The sequence below is a fragment of the Euprymna scolopes genome, chromosome 26, assembly GCF_053919585.1.
Source record: "Euprymna scolopes isolate OS-2025 chromosome 26, ASM5391958v1, whole genome shotgun sequence".
Classification (NCBI taxonomy): Eukaryota; Metazoa; Mollusca; class Cephalopoda; order Sepiida; family Sepiolidae; genus Euprymna; species Euprymna scolopes.
The window spans coordinates 61,683,717-61,705,026 of NC_136507.1; the positions used below are offsets into that span (position 1 = coordinate 61,683,717).

Below are 21,310 nucleotides of genomic sequence, written 5' to 3' on the forward strand. Positions count from 1 at the left end.
ATAACTGGTATGATCAATATCTCCTTAAGATTCCAGTTTCTTTTCATATCGTATATGAGACCTTGGTATTTGGTCTGTTTCTCTCTTTCAGCTCTGATCAAACCGCCATCATTAGGAACACTCACTTCAATCAAGGTTGCAACTCTCTCTGACTTATTCCATATAACTATGTCAGGTTTCACCGCAGCATTTTCAAGGTAGGTGGCTGTAGGGATTACATGATCGTAATGTATGGTATATAAGTCATTTCCAACTGTTCTTTCAGGTTGATGTTCCCAGGACTTGCTGCTACACTGGCTGTTTAATTTGTTACAGACGGTCCAGTGGAGATACTTGCATACTCCATCATGTCTCGCTGTATAGTAGCCGTCCCCTAGAAGAACTTTGCAACTTGATATCAGATGACCAACACTTTCCAGAATAGATGTTTACGTGTACTTCAAACGCTTATAACTAAAATTAAATGTGCTGTTTACATTTTTAAACGCAAATACGTCACAAAGCAAAATAAATTGCTTTTGCTAACCCTCCCCCTCTTAATTCCACAATTTACACTTTCTTTTTACACGTTAATCTCATCGATTACAAACTTAGCTTTAAGATTTAAAAAAAGAAATTTGAAAAAAAATATTTTTTTTATAACTTTTATCGTCGGTGATCAGTTTTCAATTATAACGTTCTACTAAATTGAACAAGTACTTTGTGACCATCACCGAGAAAAATATTGCGACACTATATTTCTCGGTGATGGTCACACAGTACGTGTTCAATTTAGTAGAACGTTATAATTGAAAACTGATCCCCGACGATAAGTCATAAAACTTTTTATTTTTCAAATTTTTTTTTTTTTTTTTTAAATCTGAAAGCTAAGTTTGTAATCGATAAGATTAACACGAAAAAAGTGTTAATTTTGGAATTAGGAGGGGAGGGATGTCAATTTTCTAAACGCCCGCCCTAATATTATATGTTCTGTTTTTATTTATAAACGCAAATAAGTCACAAAGCAAAATAAACTGTTTTCGCCTAATGTGTATTTTCTCCTAGGTATATACATTGAACAATGTCTGTGAACTATATTTCTTTCAAAATTATAAACAAATTCTGATTCCGTTGTCTAAAATTAAAAATTTAAAAGGTTTATGTTGTTTCAAATCATAACATGGTCTATTTATCTTCTCTTCTCTTTTCTTCTCTTCTCTATATAAATAAAATGAACTCATTTTTTCCCGTGGGATTTTGACCTTAATAGGATTAAAAATCAAGATATTTCATGCAAATACATTATACACAAACGGCAGAACAATATCTGAGGTTTGTTATAGGCTTATTAGTTCTCAAATTCCTCGATAATCTTAGATTTCTATACTTTTTCTACTGAGAAGTCACGGCCAAAATCGGTTAAGATCAATGGAAGTGGTAAAATATTTTCTCTCTTAAAAATTCCTCCTCCCCCTGCCACCACTTAACACCGTTTGGAGATCGTTCACAAGGAACAGTTGAGAAGAGAACACCGGTTTGACTTCGTAGTTCTATCATGTGAAGTTATTTAAAATCACTAAACTAAGCTGCAGTGCTCTGTGGCGTAGTGGTTAGGGTGCTGGACAATTCACATTATATTTTCACGTTCGCGCCGACCTACCATAGTGTTTTTTTTTTTTTTCCTAAACAACTGGAATGGACTTTTCTTGGTGGCCGAACTGTTAACGTTGCAGATGTTTTTTTTTTTTTTTTTTTTTTCACACTTTATTTTCCTACTTTTACTCATGACTCCGGGTTTGATCCTTCCTACTTACCTACCATAACATTTTTTAAAATCCTCCCCCCGTCCCGGAAACAAACACTCGGGCAACGCCGGGTACCCCCGCTAGTATTTTTATAATATTCTGTTTACATTGTTTTTTTTTTTCTGCTCGATTAAAACTGTCACTTTCTGAAATACCGTTTACATATTTACATGGTAACGTACCGGTAACTGCAGGAATTTAGTTCCTTTTAATTAATAGACGGTTCGAGAGTATTTTGCCACCTAAACCCCAATCTTGCCAACAAAAATACCATAGCCTGAACCATACGCTGCCCGCCATATTAGTACGGAAGGTAATTGGTTCATAGTATTTGCGCGCGTGAATCCTGACAACGCTTAACAAAGTTACATTTCGGGCAAATTTCTCACAAAATGTGGTGTCTATTCCGAAAGCCGTTCTTAACATAGGGAGGGTAGGGGTGTTCATTCCGAAAGCCGTTCTTCACATGAGGAGGTTGAGGATTGGACAACAACAGCCGTACTTTAATTTTTTACGCGAGGCGGGGGGACGATGCTTCCACCGAGCAACGCCGCTTAACGGGTCCTGCTAGTACAAAAAACATGTCAAATCATTTAACGTTTATAACAGCATTCATTAATGCTAAGCTCCACTGGTTTTATGTTTAGACCATGGTATGATACTGATGTCTCTTTTGAAGCGTAATCATTTGAGTCTTCCTCACTCTTTCTATTTCGTCCTTTCATTCTTTCCTTTTTTTCTTTCCCTCACTTTAACGTTTACAACTTCTTTTCTTTCCATTTCTTTCTTTATGTCGTACTTTATTTCGTTTGTCTTTTTTTTTTCTTTTTAGCTTTTTTCCAAAACTTTTCATGTTCTTTCTTTATTAAAAATTGTTTTTCTTTAGTTCTTTTTATTCTCTTTTATACTTGGTTTCTTTGTTTTTTGTTTGTTTTTTTTTTGTTTTGAATATTCCCTTTCTCACTTTTTCCATTTTTCTTTTGTTTTTCTTTACTGCAGACTACGTATCAATTTCATTGAACTAGAATCCATTCCATTTGAGAACCGTTATTAACAAACCAGACTCACTGACCAAACTGTACGTATGTGTTATCATTCTAAACACTGATTTGAATACAGAAGTCAACCTAATTAAGCTAAGGACTGGTAATCACTAAATAAATTACTTTTCAGGCAATAAAACAACAAAAACTCTCATGATGTTTTTGAATTTTTAGATAAGTCTTGATAATTCGTATTATTTGGATTATTAAAACTACTGTTCCTATATTGAGTGTTATTTTCACCACGTTTCAGCCGATGTAACCTCCGATTTCTTCAGGGAAAATTTTTTGTCGAACTCTGAACTATTTCTGTCGGACTCGAAACGTGCACGGAATTTCGAACGGAACCTTTTATTTAATCCACGAGAGTAGCATGCCCTGGTCCCGTCAGACATGACCGCGTAGAAGTCCTAAGTAATTCGCAATAGTATTTTTTAGTGTCGCCCGCACTGAGATTTGAAGCTTAAACCTCCAGGAGAGTGTAACTCATAACTGAATTTTCCCAAGTATTTGCGGATCCTGACGTAATGGATAAAGTAGTTCGTCAGGAAGATTCCCGAGTTCGACAGAAAGATTCCCGAGTTCAATAAGATACACCTGAAAGAGCACAGAGGTCATATCGACCAAAACGCTGTGAAAATAAAGCTTGATATGAGAAAAGTAGTTCGAATAATCTAAATAATACTGAAAGTATTATTTCACAGCTTTCCTCAATATTCTAATTTGGATTTCAATAAAAAAAACATAAGGAGGCATCGTTGCTTTGATTATGCTACATTATAATTTCTGCATTTCTTTTGTTTATTAATTCAATTAGACCCTTTAAATTATTTTTAACTAGCAAGACCCGTGGAAATTCCACGGAATGAAACATACTCAATAGAGAAATATGTTTTGATAAAGCTGATATTTTTCTGGATAGCGCAAAAATAAGTTTTTTTGTAGAGAAAAACAAAAAAAAAAAAAACAAACAATAAAAAAAAACAATAACACGCAGAAAATATGAGTTTATAAAAGAGGATCCATTGTATTTTAAACATAAAAACTGGCCCAAATGAGATAAATTAATAAGTACTAATAAATACTAAAAAAGTAATATTGTGCTACATAGTTCAATACAAATAATAAAATCACATTGATGATATTTAATATACTCCTTCAGTTCAGCACTTCTTGGCAGAGAACGTGTCGTTTTTTTTTGTTTTTTTTTGTTAAACCTTGTTTCTTTCGAATGTTTCATTTTATGTAACGTTTAACTGGCATTTTCTTCGGTGAAGAACTGTAACGTTTAACTGACATTTTTTTCGGTGAAGAACCACTGTACGTTAAACTTATTACTAATTCCTTTCTCAAACCATTACAACAAGGATCATATATCATTATTAAAGTTATGACAAGGGAATATTCTTTTCATTATCTTCACTCTCGAGTATATATCAGTTAATATCTTATATGTTTTAAGATAGAGTGATGTTGTTCTCAATTGATTAACTGTGTATAAATGTGTCGGAAATATACTCCAGCGTCATGACAACGAAAGGAATATGCGGTTGTCACAGCCCTAATCATTATATATTATTATGATATTCGAAAACGAGGCTACATCAAAGGGAGGTAACTCTCATTTATAGCCCCAAGTCACATGCATGGAACAATACATCAACTGCTTGACTCTTTCTCTCTATTTCGTGCTTGTTTTACAAGTACTCTAATGGAATCTGCTCCGACGAACTCGTAGCACTGGTACTCCCTAGACGTAAATACTTCCGACTAACTCCCCACTTAGATTTTCCTGTATAATTTTTTAAAGCATGATGTCTTTCATTGAAATCGTCATCAATAATGACATAAATTATTTGATAAGGGCGTCCAAAATTTTTGTTGAGACAGAATTAGTTTTCATTTTCGATGCATATGTGTACAGAAATGTAGAGGTCTCTCCATGTTGGCGAGTCGTCTTTATTATATTCTTCTCCCGAATTGCTAGGCGTTTGAATTCCCTCCGGTGTTACAAGCTTCCCCGACTGTACTGGCACGCAAAAATTCAAATTTAATGTGAACAGACATCTCACTGCGCAACTGCTTGCTTGGATTGCCCTTGTAAGCATATCTCCCTATACACAGTAGTCCCTTGTATCTCAGATGTAATTTGCCTTGTTTGGGGTGTATATGGGTGAAAAAAAATCAAATATTGATTTTGTAGGCGGAAAGCTATTGATGACAAAGAAATGCTACACAAACTGACTTGCGAATTATCCACTGATACGTGTTACGTCGTCTATGACTCATCAGATTTAGCCACTCTGATGACGTAGATGACGAAATACGTGTCAGTGAATAATTATATTTTAAAAATTATATATATATATATATGTGTGTGTGTGTGTGTATGTGTGTATGTGTGTGTGTGTGCATACATATATATTTAAAAGAATAACAGTATAGCTACATTCAAAGACCCAAATATTATTTTTCATAAAAAAAACACAGCAAACATTAAAGGCAACTCTTGGTAGACCATCGTACTTAATATTGGAAGTTTAATCTCGGGAGTCGTCTTATTTTAGTTTTTCATTCGCATCTTCAAAATGTTTTTTTTTTTAATAAAAATTGCTCCAGATAAAGCATGAAGCCACCTGATGTAAGGAACTAAAAATACTACTTCAAAAACAAAAATTTTTAAAAGTGAACGGTGTATGCAGTATGGATAGATTCTAACTCAGAGGAGCGGCAATCCTTTCCCCTTTGTAAGAAACATCGCTCATGGAATGTAAAAACTAAAAGACAAAATAAGGAAAGCGAATGCTACGAAGTCCACTTTCTACTTTCTTTGTAAAGGCCGTTATTGAGTCTCGACTATGGATATAATAAGACGTATTTCGTCGTTGAAATCCGAGCCACGCCCTTTGCCTTTCAATCAAATTAAACGGCCAATTGGCAATGTTTATCTTATTTTGAGCCCATTCCGCTTGTCTATTCCCTTTACCATTCTTTTAAAACAACGCCCAGATTGAGTCGTTTCATCGAACATTTCCAGATGTTCTTTATCTTATACATCTCGCGAAATAGAGCAGATTAACTCATAAACAGATAATAGCAAAATGCAACCATTTTTAAGCAATCGTTTTCTTTCTTTTGCCACTCAACGCGCCATTTTTTTTTGTTTAGCATTCGTAATTATAAGAATTCACGTAAATACAAAACAAGGCAGAATGGTTTTCAAAAATACGTCCAATCAATTTGTTCGTTTGGCGATGAAAATGCCACTTCAAACTTAAGCGTGACAGATATAAAATGCTTTTTCAAAATCAAATGCGACAGTCCAACAAAAATGCTATTCAAAGCTTAAGCATGATAGACCGAAAAGGCTTCTCGAATTTACAAGTGACAGACCAACGAAAATGCTGTTTAAAACTTAAGCGTGACAGACCAACGCAAATGTTAGTGCAAACTTAAGCGTGTGAGATCAAATTTGGCTGACCCACGAAAATTATATTTCAAACTTAAGCGCGAGAGACACAAAAATGCTATTTCAATCTTAAGCATGATAGACACGCAAAAATACTTTTTCGAACTTAAGCGTGACTGATCATGTTACACATCGACGTAAAAAATCTAAATGCATAAATGTGTTTATACGTATATCGTCTGCGCATACACTATTCTAAATAAAAAAATATATTTTTAACCAATCAGAAAAATAACTCTGAATTTATTTGAAATGGTCTTTTTGGGACTACATAAACTCTTTAAAAACACTATATTTTCCTTAAATAAACCAGTGGAATCTAGGAGACACGAATCTACGGATCTGGGCGCCCCCTTTTAGGTACCCATCTCTGAAACACCTCTCTTTACTCACACGAACACACAGACACACACAACTCATTGACACTATCGTCCGCTAATCTGTAAGAATCTTTTTCACTAAACTCCAATTATGATACAAAAATCAAATGAACATTAACTCTTATAAACAACTTTCAATAAATTATCCTTTATAAAAATGAGCACAGAAGTTTTGAATATGATTTTTCTAACCCCCTGAAACTCACGGCTCTTAATCGACCCAGACTTCTTCTAAAGTCTCAGTTAATGTACCTCCTCGTTCTTACAAGAAATCTAAAAATATTCACGAACATTCCATGTTTTTTCTATTGCTGTAAACTGCCAATTTAAGCATATATATAAAATATATATTTTGTGAATATATGCTTTTAGAACTCATTATTTATTTCAGGGGATGTCCTGTCATGACTTCGTCATTGCCTATGACCTCACTCAGATTGTTCATGAACCCACCCGTGTGCCCGATACTACCGATCAGTATGATAGCCTTCTAGACCTTTTTCTCACAACTTCCCATAAGCTATGTTCATGTTCCGTTCTATCACCTCTGGGATCTTCCGACCACTCAGTTGTATCAGTTAAGATAAAAATTAAATGCAATAAGTCTTCAGACGTACCTCTCCACTATACAGTATATCGATACTCTATGACTGACTGGGATAGCTTCCGTACATTTATATCTGACCTACCTCATGTTTAAAAAGGATGTGTCGTCTATAGTATCAGACCTGACCGAATGGGTAATTGTAGGTATATACCGATTCATACCATCCAAAAAAGTCCAAAAAAAACTAACAGCCAGCATTGGTTCTCCCCAGAATGTGCTGCTGCCATCGCGCACAGAAATCACTTTTTCCATAGCTACCAACGTAATGGATTTATTGAGACTAAAGCTGATTTCAGGACTGCCAACAACCACTGTAAAAGAGTGAAAAAAATGCAAGAGAGTTGTATGCTCAGTATGTTAAGTCCAAAGTAGCTGAGCAGCGGCTTGGTTCCTACCAATTTTGGCAAATAGCAAACAGGATCCTGAACAGAAGCGTGCGTTCTATCCAAAACATCATCAATGGACCTGAGGTCATCTCGTCAGCATCAGACAAGGCCAAACTATTTACCAAGAACTTTGCAGCTAATTCTACCCTATGCAACCAATGCCATCAACTCCCCGTATTTCCTCCTATAACAGACAACATGCCATGCAACATACAAATATCTGTGTGTGATGTCACCAAGCTAATCAATAACCTTGATTCCAGTAAAGCAACTGACCCTGACGGCATTCCAATTATAGTGTTGAAAAAGCTTCAAGCAGAACTTGCCCCCATATTTACAAAACTGTTTAAGCGTTGTCTTAATGATAAGTGCTTCCAAACACTCTGGAAAACCTCATCAGTATGTCCTGTATTTAAGAATTCAGGTGATAGGTCATCTCTCTCTCAGTACAGATCAATAAGTCTCCTGTGTGCCATGAGTAAGTTTTTAGAATCCATATTAAATAAAGAAGTAGTCAACCACCTTAGCAGAAATAACCTTTATAGTGACATGCAATATGGTTTCCGTTTTGCTAGATCCACAGTAGATGTGCTAACGGTCATATCTCATAGGATAAGTGAATCTTTCAACAAAGGCTTCCTTACTAGGGCAACTGCTCCTGGCATATTAAAGGCCTTCGATAAGGTATGGCATAAAGGCCTACTTCACAAGATTTCCAGCTACAGAATAACTGGAAATGTTTTTTCAATCATTAAATCATTTCTTTCTGATAGGCTCATAAGAGAAGTGGTTGATGGGCAGAAATCAAAAGCTCACAGTATTATTGCTGGAATCCCTCAGGGGTCAATCTTGGGCCCAACTCTCTTCCTGATCGACATCAATGATCTCTCTACTTATACTTAAATCATTCGTTGATATTTATGCTGATGACACGACCATCTATGGCAACACATCAAAGGTAGTAAATGTTCTCTCTGATTCTCTTTCCTCTGATCTTGAGCGCGTGGTATAATAGGGGAGAGGTGGTTGGTTACTTTTAATGCATCTAAAACCAAGCTCCTGTCTTTACACCATCAACCTCGATTGAAATGAATGGCTCTCGTCTTGGGGAGCCTCCATGTTTTGACAAGCTTCTGGGATTGACCTTTACTCCTTATCTGAAATGGAACACATACATCAAGCCTGTTGCCAAGGTTGCTGGAAAAATGGTGGGATCCTTCTACCGCTCCAGTAGATATCTCACTCCTGATGCAATTCTCTATCTATATAAAAGTCAAGTACGTCCAAGAAGAGACGTTGCGAACCTGTCTTTGTTTTATCGTTATTTTCATTGCAAGTGCTCGTCTGAGCTCCAAATCTCTGGTCCTCCCTTGCGAATCTTTCACGAAAAACACCCGTCTAGCTGAAACCACTTTCAATAATTTTCCCCACTCTTTATCTGTGCCTTAAATCAAAACGTAGATTCCATGAACAAAGCTTCTTTCTTAGAAGTGCACGCCTTCCGTTTGCCTGTTTCCCACCTGGCTACATCTTGGATGTCTTCAAGTCCAACATGAACAGATTCTTGGTAAACCGCCCCCTTAAGTAAGACACTTTATCAAATCTCGATTACTAACGATTACTACGATATTACCCAATTGATTCTGTACAAGCAATAACCCTCATCCCCGAGTGGCTTCCGGGCCTTGATAAGTGGTGACTACCATGTAAAAAAAAAAAACTCTAAATTGTCTATAACTATACAAATATCACCACTTCAGATATATATATATATATATATATATATATATATATATATATAAGGCATAAGCCTGATGAATCCTTGCGTGAATGCAAACCGAAATATTCTGTGTAGCTTAATCGCCATATATATTGAGCACTGTTGAAGTAAACACTTAAAGTTTACGTATAAATTTATACTTTCGTATATTAATTTATGTGATTAAATGAAGTAGTTATATATATATATATATATATATATATATATATATATATATATATATATATAAATGTTATTTTTTGTTTTTTGTTTTTGCCATAAATCTTTGAATAAATTCAATTATTTACAAAAGTGCATTTTTACCTAATTGTGAGTTGGGAATAATGAGGTAAAAAACACTTTCGTAAATAATTGGATTCATTCAAAAACTTATCGCAAAAACAAAAAAAACAAATAACATCTAAGTAAATCGCGATATATCCAAACAGTCGTGCAAGCTGGACGAGCCGGTTAAGAGTTTAGGCGCTTTACCGTGGGATCCTGTTTTCGAATCTCGCGAGGTTCAGCCATCTAATGAGTAGTAAACGACGAAACGCATGTCAGTGGATACTTATATTTTAAAAACAGTATATATATATATATATATATATATATATATATATATATATATATATATATATATGTGTGTGTGTGTGTGTGTGTATATATCTAAATATGTATGAATAAAAAATCAATACGAAAAATATATAAATGTTTATATCTTTTCTATATTTTCTTTATTTCCTGTGTGTGACGTGTAGGAATGCGGAAAGTCTTTTGTAAAAACACAAAAATGTTTCCTTCAAAAGCACATAATTTTCGACCGATCCTTCGATCTTCCTCAGTGTGAATGTCAGTGTATATATATATATATATATATATATATATATATATATATATATATATATATATATAAAACATAGTTTAAATATTACGCCGGTGCAAAAGTTTTTGACGATTTAAAGTTTCATCTTGAAAATGAACAACTGTTTTTTTTTATTTAAATTTTTATTCATAACAATAACGATCTTTGATCTGTGTTACTTAATACCATCTGTCACCAATCTTTTCAATGTCTCACTTGTGAATTCTTTAGGTTTTCATGTAAAATATGAATTTAATCCATATTCAATCTCCTCTCGTGATGTTAACCTAAAGTCATCTAAATTGTTTTGTAATCCTCGAAATAAGTGATAATCCGAGGGAGCTAGGTCAGAAGAATACGCAAGATGAGGTAAGATTTCCCGAGCAACTTCTCCTAGGAGAACTTTCGTCGGTAGCGCTGTATAGGTACGAGTATTATCATAATGGGAGATGAATTCCTTTCTCGTGACTAAAGAAGGTCGTTTTTAGGTCAATATGGATGGAAAGAAAAATTTGAATGATGCTTTAATAATTAAAAAAAAAAGACATGGTGATATGTTTATGTAATGCCAAAAATCAACAAAATAAATTACAATCGATTAAAATACATCTTCTACAAATCGGCAAAAACTTTTTCACCAACCTGAGACGGATAAATCTAATTCTCGGCTTGAAACGATTCTAGGTTTGATGCTTTTTCGCGATCATATCGTGTTAAACACAACAGATGGTGTGAAACACTGCAGTGACATGACGTTAGTATGCTGCCAGTTATATACTCCAGCACGACTGCTACCCATTTTTGCAATTAAGTACAGTGTTTGTTGATTCTAATGTTCACCCAGTACACCTGAGTATAGACTAAGCCCAACGTTGCTTAGCTTCGGTCATTTAACAGTATGCCAATAGGATGTTAGTCGCAACAAATAATAGAATTGCATCAGCAACGCCATCGATTATTATGTTTCTGAATATTTTACATAACGATTGCTAAATCGTATTATCTGTATTACTACTGCTTTTATCTTGAGTACTATCCACACAATAAATCTCCGACCTTTTTCAGGTGTCTCTTGTCGAACTCGGGAATCTTTATTTATACTCTCCTCTTGTCAACCATGATTGAGTAGAAGTTCTTAGTAATTCGCAACTGTATTTTTTTAGGTCGCCTGAAATGATAATTGAACCTTCAACCTCCAGAAGAGTGTAAATTACAATTGAATTTTACCAAGTACTTTACCCACTACGCAACGGAAAATTCTGATATGAATTCTGATAGCGTTAAATATATTTTTTTATAAATACAACAATCTTACTTATTACTACATATAACTACAGATTAATATATATATATATATATATATATATATATATATATATATATATATATATATAGTAATTTATAAAATATATATGGCGATTAAGCTACACTGAATATTCCGCGTTTCATCCACTCTAGGATTCTTCAGGCTTATGCGCATAAGCCTGAAGAATCCTAGAGTGGATGAAACGCGGAATATTCAGTATAACTTAATCGCCATATATATTTTATAAATTACTAACTAGCCCTACCTACGTATCGAGCACTTTTGAAGTAAATACTTACAGTTTACGCATAAATTTATACTTTTGCATATTAATTTTATGTGAATAAATGAAGTAGTTATATATATATATATATATATATAAGTGAATTAATTGTGTGTGTCTGTGTGTACATTCCCCTACCAAACTACTTTGTCAATTTTCAGTCTACAAACTCGAGATTTGACATAAGAGGTATTGAGATTTGTAAAAATCTTTTTAATCGGTTTTTGGTCAGAAATTTGACTGTCAAGAGTTCTAAGTTCAACGATTTGACCTTTGAAACTCTACCAAACTCCTCAGCCAATTTTGGGTCTAAACACTTGAAATTTTAGATGTAGGTTACTTCGACATAGATAAAACTTTGTAATTTGATTTGAGGCCAAAACAATAAATGTTAAGGGGTCAAAATTGGGGTCAATTTTTTTTTTTTTTAATTATTCAGCCAATTTTTGGTCTTGAAATTTTAAATTTTAAAGTGGATTCAGACATAGGACAAGCTTTGAAATCGGTTTTGGACAAAAGTTTGGCCGCCAAAGGGGTCGAAGTTCAAATGATTTTACTTTTGCGGTCTCTAGCAAACTATTCAGCCAATTTTGGGTCTAAACATTTGAAATTTTACATAAAGGGTATTCAGACATTGCAGCAAGCTTTTTACTCAGTTTTTGGGTGAGAATTTGACTGCCAAGAGGTCAAATTTGAAAGAGTTCACCTTTGCAGACTCTATCAAACTCCTTCACCAATTTTGGGTCTAAAGACTTGAAATTTTAAATATAGGTTACCTGGACATGAGTCAAACTTGGCTGAATAATTTTCTAGAGACTCCAAAAGTAAAATCTTTTAAGCTTTGACCCCTTGGCAGCCAAATTTTCGGCCTAAACACGATTAAAAAGCTTACCCTAATTCTAAATACATTTTATGTAAAATTTCAAATGTTTAGACCAGAAATTGGCTGAGTAATTTTGTAGAGACCGCAAATGTCAATTTTTTAAATAAATTTGAACCCAATTTGAACTCCTTAAAATTTATAGTTTTGGGGTCAAATTGAATTTAAAAGTTTTATCCATGTCCAAGTAACCTACATCTAAAATTTCAAGTTTTTAGACCCAAAATTGGCGGAGTTTAATAGATTTTTCAAAGGTTAAATCGTTGAACTTTGACCCCTCGACAGTACATTTCTGACCGAAAACCGAATAAAAAGATTTTCCCAAATCTAAATACCTCTTATGTCAAATCTCGAGTCTGTAGATTTAAAATTGACAGAGTAGTTTGGTAGGGAAAAGTACACACACAGACGTAGGAATGTTATAAATCTATGTGCACCTCATATATGTATATATATATATATATATGTATATGTATATATATACATATATATATGTATATATATATGTATATATATATACACATATATATATACATACATATATATATATATATGCTGCTTCTTTGTCTCCACCTTTTATGTCTATTTATAATTTTTACTTTAATTATTGTACGAATGTATTAAAAGTTAAACTTCGCTCTTGTGAGGTCTCTTCCTCCTATTGATTAAGGCGCGAGAACACCTGTTTTGAGAATATCCCAATGACCAGAGAATGACACGTGAACAGAGGATATGATTACCGTGACGACTTTCTACATTCTAGATTTTTTTAACTTATATTCACTCCAAGGGAATTTCCTTTGAAACGTAACTGGTTATTGTGAATTAGGCACTATGCATAGAGAAACAATGTAAGTAAAGAGTTGAACAGTCAGATTACGTTCACATTACACTTAAATGCTAGTACAGCCAAGGAAGTAAGAATAAGGAATAGAATTCAAATGTCTAACAGTTCAAAGAAAAAAAAAATTCAGAGTAGAAGGCTTTATGGCATCGGGGAACCTACACGGTGTAGGCGTGGAATTTTGCTCGTCGTTGGATTAGTCGGCGGTATTTACATCGAGAGAGCACAAGTGGCGGAGCACATTCCATTAAAGTACTTGTGAAACAAGCACAAGAGTGCGGCGTCGGGACATGGGCTGGAGCTTGGTTGACAGTGCAAGACCTATTGGATTTAAACACTCTTTTTGGGATCCTGTCTAATAGACTAGTGGTTGACACACCGGTCCATATATGGCAACAATATTAATGCATGGCTGAATGCTGCCTTTGTAGAGACGCAAGATATTATACAGCTAGGATACTATTATCCGTGACTGGAAAGGTTCTTTGTAATTGTTAAAAGAGATTCGGGTTGAGGTGGGCAGTTTTTCACGCCAGAACTGCCATGGCATGTCATATCGAAGACACTCATTAGTGGAACTGATTGGGGAAAAGGGGGCTAATTTTATTTTGTTCTGATGCCATCGACAGACGTTTCATGACAAAATGCTAATCAATGGGCTAAACAGAATTTAGTCTCAGCCTGATAACCGCAACATATAAATCAAAACGATATGTTTCATGATCCAGTTAACGGCAAATAAACCGACCCATTTATTTTACTCGATGGTTAGGGTGGTTTACTCTCTCTCTCTCTCTCTCTCTCTCTCTCTCTCTATATATATATATATATATATATATATATATATATATATATATATATATATATATATATATATATATATAATTCCTCGCAAGATTAAATTAAAAAAAAACTATGAAAATAGAGTGTAGTTACTCCTCTGCGATTAAACCATCAAGTCAGATTCGCAGCAGATTGGCTAATGCTCTGATTAATACTCTCGAGTTTATAATGCAGCAAAGACAGTTTCGAATCTAAAAAAACATTCTGTTGGTCAGTTGTGGCATCCAACTTAGAAGAATGTAAACTATGTTACAGTTTTGTGTGTGTGTGTGTGTGTGTTTTGTATTGCGACTGTATTCTCTGAAGCTCATATTTATCAATCTTCTAACGAGGGATGGATGTGACACAATAGGAAAATTTTAATGTGGTGAAGACTTTGAGCACCACAAGGATGCCCAAGATAAGTATAAAACCAATTATAACATTGCCAGAATCGAACTAGTGGGAATTCCTTGAGAGAGGCGCTTCGGGTGATTGGCGATAAACAAACTCCCCCCCTTAAGATGGAAATGAGGATTTAACCTATTCACCACCTCTAAAGAAGAGAGTAATGTCTGAGAGAATGGCCTCCTAAATACCAAGCAAAACTTAAATACTTTAGTCTTAACCCATATGCGTGAAAAAATATTAGTAGTTTGATAGAGCTATCAATGTCTGAGTCGGCATCAGGGTTGAATACGGAATGTGGTAATAACGGAAAGCGGGACTGTTGCAGCCAGTAGGCACTTTTCATATGTATGGGAACGCAGAAGCGACTTTGCTTGGGTCTGACATCATCTACGGGCGTTTCTTTACAGCATGCTAATTACGTGACTTCTCGACAGATTGTTTTCGCTTTTCTCGCAGTTGTTTCGGTGGAAATCGGAAATGAAGCGTTAAATCGAAAAAAAGAAACACACTTCAAAGTGAACACGAATTCAAGATGATGTAGATGAATGAATGGGAGGTGGTGCGCGTTGACAATTGTGCGACATTATCGACGTTGCTTCCTCCCTCTCCGACTCAAGTGTTAGGAAGTAAATAAAAGAAGAAATATAATGAAAAATGAGGAAATAAGTTCATCAGCAGAACAAAGATATAAGAAGTTGTTCACAAAGGAACAGAAAAGAAAGTTAAAATGGGATCGTTAATCAAGGTGAAGGAGTGAATTGGAACAAGGGGACCGGACGTTTATTTTACGAGTTATTTTGCGGCAGAGGATTTTACAACGGACGGGGTACGCTTAGCAGGCAGTCAAAGGAAAATGAATTGATCAACCGACTGATGAATATAGCCTCGACAGTAAACGTAGATGTAGACCTGAACCTTAGCGTGCAGTGGGTCAATGGTGTTACAAACACACACACACACACGCACACTCACACACTCACATACACATACACACTTCGAACCCAACTGATATTTTCAGAATACGTCGGAGATGGTTTTATTTTATTTTATACTCGTGAACACGTGCGCGCCCCCATCGACGGCTACCAATGTGACAGACGATGACACGGCCAGAACGAGGAGACGAAATAAAAAAGGATTACGAAAAAGAAACGTTGGGGTCGGCTATGTTGTCGAGCTGTATTACCACGTGGTATCACAATTGTTCAACTGGTGAAAACTCTTAGAAACTGCAATCTTGACAAGCAGATAGATTAACCGATATATATATATATATATATATAGTCATCCACATACAGTACTGTTTCGCTGTTTCACAGCTCATCAGTGCGGCTAGACAGGCAACTACCTCAAGCCAGGATTGAAACCCGACCGTTTGTACGGCAGTCAAGGCTCCTAACCATTACGCTATTGGCGGCTGCTTGAACGAGTAGTGAGTTTAACGATGTTTTGATATCGTTTTGAAATACTTCCGCTCGATTTGTTTACAATTTATATATATATATATGGATATTCTGTGAAAAAAATAGAAATAGCAACGTTCAGTCTACTGGTTGAAATCGTTCTTGCGGTCTATGCACAAGATCCGAAAAGAAATTAATAAAAGAGAAAAGGAAGAGTAACGTTTCCTTTTAAAAAACTAAGTATATGAAACACCGTGGAGATGGCGTTCTGTTACATATTAGGGACCCTACGCCAGTGGTGATTAAGTTAGCTAGTGCGAATTTTGACAAGGATCATACTGAGTGCATGATAAACCAAATCGGTAAAACAGAATCATTCCCAGGGTTGAATGAAAGATAGGTGACGTAAAGTTGAGGCAGGTGGTAACAGGTCAAACGATAGACAAAATTGGGTTGAACGCTAGCGAATCACGTCACGTTTTCTATTTGAGAGACACAAAGGTTTTCAAATAAGTCTCTCAGTGGAAGCCTTACAGATTGTCGAGTTCGGCAGAAAGATTCTCGCGTTCGACAAAATACACCCGAAGAAGGTCGGAGTTTACATCAGTCAAAACATTGTGAAAATGGCACTCAAAATAGTTCGAATCATATTCTAGCTGGTGATCAATAGATTCAAACACAAACGCCGCAGAAACATTAGGTTGGTTGGTTGTTTTTGTTTTACGGCATATCAACCCTTTTTGGATTATTTAATGCCAAATCCAGTGATTTTGAAGAAAAGTTTTTAATAGAATATATTGGATTTTTTTTTGTTTTTTTTTTTCAAGTCGGTTTCAATTTAACCTATAATTGGGACCCTAACAGATACTACTACTCCGGGTCAGAGTGGACCTGGGAGCAATGGTAATTAAAGGGTGACTCTACACTCCCCAAAGCCCGCAAGCTGGGTCCTCATGATCGGATATAGTTTAAGGTTATATCCAGTACCAAACATATTAGGAACGTCTGAAAACTGTTTGCTGGTGCAGAAAAACCCGGAAAAGCTTTTTTTTTTAAGTTTGTTAACATCATTAAAGGAAAAGTTGAGATTTCCTAAGCATTTACAATTTTCTTTCTATAATATTTAAATGAAAAAAAAAAGCATGTGTCAGTTATAGATTTATTATTATAAGCTGAATTCTCTGTTGATTATAAGATTCACGTCCATCTATAAAAATAGAATTACATTCATTTTAAAACAATTCACTGATATGATGATACTAATTCGCTTCGCTTATTTTGTCCTTTAGTCCTCACATTCCATGAGCGATGTTTCTGATAGAGGGGAAGAATTGTTGTTTTCTAGCTTGGAATCTATCATCCATATAACATTTATCGTTGGTTAGTTTTTGACCTTAAAGTATTGTTTTTTTTTGTTTTGTTTTGTTTTGTTGTTTTTTTGCTCCTTACATTAAGTGACTTCATGTCTTGTCTGGAGCGATTTCCATTTAAAAAACCTGGTATATCCGTTTCAAGATGTTTTTACAATCTTATGTTGACGCGTGTTGTTGCTGTTGTTGATGATGATGATCATCATCATCAACATCATCATCATCAACATAATAAGGATGATGATGTTGATGATGATGATGTTGTTGATGATGATGATGTTGATGATAATTATTATGATTATGATGATGATGTAGTATCTTGTATGAATTAGCATGATAAAACTTTTGAACGGCTTAATTCTGGCGTTGGAATCCTTTCACGTGAAAGTTGCGAACATCCATAAATGAAAATGGTACTATGGGACCGACTAAGATTCTAGCTTTGCACGCCCACGTTGTCAGCCTGTGTCGTTATCTACTTAATAATGACGATGATGCTGATGATTATGCTGACGATGATGATGTTGATGACTATTTAACAATCAAATGCGTTTATTTTCTATCCGCTCAACCATCGTCACTTTCATGCTGCTGTTGCTGCTGTTGCAGCTGCTGCTGATGCTGCTGCTGATGATGAATACTAAACAATTAAATGCGTATATTTGCTTTATGAAACGGGCCGCCTCCGATCAAACAGAGACGGACGTTGAATAACACCGAGCAAATCATACGCTAACTTACCAAGATTTGCTACATTGGAAAGCGCAAGAATTCGCCAGTCACGTGATATCATAAACATGCAATTGCGCGCCGTGTAAATAATTTCGCCAGTTTTGAAGTGATTGTTATTACGCATTGTTTCGCGCGAAATGTAATGAAATGAAATGTAAATGCGGGTTTATTTTGGTCGTAAAACTGATTGATCTCATCGATCAGAGACAAGCTGCCATGAGAAACGAGCGTCGACGGCAAAGATCGAAATGATCAGAAAAAAAGAAAGGTATGTATGAGAAACTTTACGTTTAAATCGACTCGTTTAGGTAGACATATCAAAGCAGAATATACGAGAAAGGACACATTATATATATATATATATATATATATATATATATATATATATATATATATATATATATATATCGGGTTGAATATTAGCGCTAAACTTTGCATATTCTTTATTTTTACCCATTCCAGGTGGCTTCATTAAAATGGCCATTTCGAATAATCTGATCAGTCAATTTACCAATGAACAGTCGCTGTACCACAGTACATGAAAACAGCCCATGTGGGTTTAAAACCTTAGTACGTTTGGCGAATGTTTCTACTCTCCCGCGGAAAACGCGAGAAAGTTATATCGCCTTACTGGAAAATATAAACAACAGTAAAAAAAAAAAAAAAAAAAAAAAAACTCAAAGAATATGCAGAGCTTAGAGTCTTATAATCAACTAGGACACTATAAATAAAAGAATGCTGCCCAAGTATACATATATATAATAGAAAATTCATGGAAATTTTATTCGAATTTATAAAAAAAAAACAGTAACAACCCGTAAAGAAAGTACAAAATTTTAATTATCCGACAAGAAGTACAAATAAAATTGAAAGAGCTTATTCCGTGAAGTTTCGAAAAATGAAATTCTTCTCATCAGAGGAAAGAGGTTTGCAAAATATACAATACATTTTGCAAAGTTAATGCATTAAAAGAAACTACAAATATAAAATTGTAAGAGAAAGTTTCTAAAGATTAATAATGATTATGAACGCAGAAAACAATGAAAAAAGTAGAAGTATAAAAGGATATGGTAAAAATCCATTGAAAAAGAAAGGTAAAATCCAGGAAGAATAGGATGAATTCAAATAAGTCCATTGATAGTCTATAAAGACGGGAAATAGAATTACAGATGTCCAGGATGAATTAATGCTTTCAGAAAATCCATCACATCACAGGGAAGTAAAATTTAGGTTATTTAATAAGTTATATATATATATACATACATACATACATATATATATATATATATATATATATATATATATATATATATATATATATATATAGTAGTGTCCAAACAAAACTAAGGGACAAAATTTTAAAATCTAATATTTGTTAGAAATAACAACTGTGAAAAGCTGGAATTTTGACAACTTGAATCATTTGCAAAGGATAGAAAAAGAATTATAAAAATTATTTATTTATTTTCAAAATAGGAACTTGTACTGTGATAATGGATTGAATTTAAGTTTAAAATGAAAAGGTGTTGTCAAGTCCCACATAAACAAATTCTTGATGCATCGCCCCCTTAAGTAAGACACTTTATAAAATCTCCAATACTAACGATTACTACGATACTATCCTATTGATTACTATACACGCAATAACCTCCATCCCCGAGTGGCTTCCAGGCCTTGATAGAAAATAACATTTTATTTTATTCTAAATGGTAGTTGATTAAACAGATGAGATTTTATAAGCCCTTAGACAGTGTGAATATTATAAGGGTTAATCTATATTTATCTTTAAACACAAATGTTTGTTGTTAAACAGAAAAGATGAAATCTTATCCAGTTGTATGCATAAAATCTAGTAGAAAGATCGCATTAAAATGCTTTACCCTGCATCTAGTTCTTACCTCTATTCTCTACCTTGTTATGGCTTACATTAATCTTTTCGACACGATAGCGGTTTTTATATATGTATAATAACCATAATATACCCATTTCTTTTTTCTTCCAGACACCCGAATTACTAGATGTGTATTGTTCTTGACTTCTTTATAGTTAACTTCTACTATAAAAACTAACAACTTTTGATAAGCCACAATTTTGCAATCCGGTTATTTTATTTGACGTAAGAATCATTAGAGAGGATTGCAAATTCTATTCTTATGATGAATGAAGAATATGCAGAGTTTAGTGGTGTGACGTAACATCCGGTTTTATGATGTCACATTCGTCTACGTTGTATTAATTTGTTAATGTATATTGTTATGATGAATATATATACAAATACAACAAAATGGATAGATATCTATGACCTGGTTGTGGTAGATGGATTCGAACATAGTGAGACATATATAAATGTTTAAATAAGCAAGAAACACTGACCTACAGGCTTCGCTGGGGGTATGGATCAACGCTATTGTTTGTTCCACACGAAATCTTCCCAATCGACACTTACCTGCAAATAGACAAGAATGAAATGTAAACAAAATGTCAGAATAGGACAACGGCAAGCCGCAATTCAATGTTATCTACACATGAAAAACAATAGCGAGATTTGGGGCGAGATAACGTTGCATCAACTGTATGGTAACAACATGCTCGTTTGGAAATAAATAAATAAATGTTTACGTAATAGTATAAGAATGATGTAACAATGTAGAATACCGGGTGTTGAAGTGACGTATGAACAAAAAACAGACAAACGAATGAAGGTCTTGTAGATTTTATAAATCTTATATCTATTTATTTTACAATTTTTTTTTCTTGATTAAGGCATGTTATGGTCTGTTTCCTTTTGGAAAAGAGATGTTTCTCTTAAAATTATAATACATTTCTGCGTGTTTGTATATATATATATATATATATATATATATATATATATATATTAAATTGTAATTCAGTGAATTTCAAAAAACTCTCATTGAAATGAAATGAAGTGGTTGAGTTTCATATCAAAGAATTTTTATTATTCTAAG

General features: G+C 34.4%; 1 protein-coding gene and 1 long non-coding RNA gene across 3 annotated transcripts in view; one reads left to right on the forward strand and one right to left on the reverse strand.

Annotated features, from left to right (window-relative positions):
• The window catches only part of LOC145248109 (uncharacterized), a 439,133-nt gene that overhangs the window by 234,959 nt on the left and 182,864 nt on the right, over nt 1-21,310 (reverse strand). The window lies entirely within an intron of this gene.
• LOC145248111 (uncharacterized) overlaps nt 7,074-21,310 on the forward strand; it is a 135,333-nt gene continuing 121,096 nt past the window's right edge. Inside the window, exon 1 of the long non-coding RNA XR_013863327.1 lies at nt 7,074-7,153. This is a non-coding gene — a long non-coding RNA (uncharacterized LOC145248111). The remainder of the gene's footprint in view (nt 7,154-21,310) is intronic.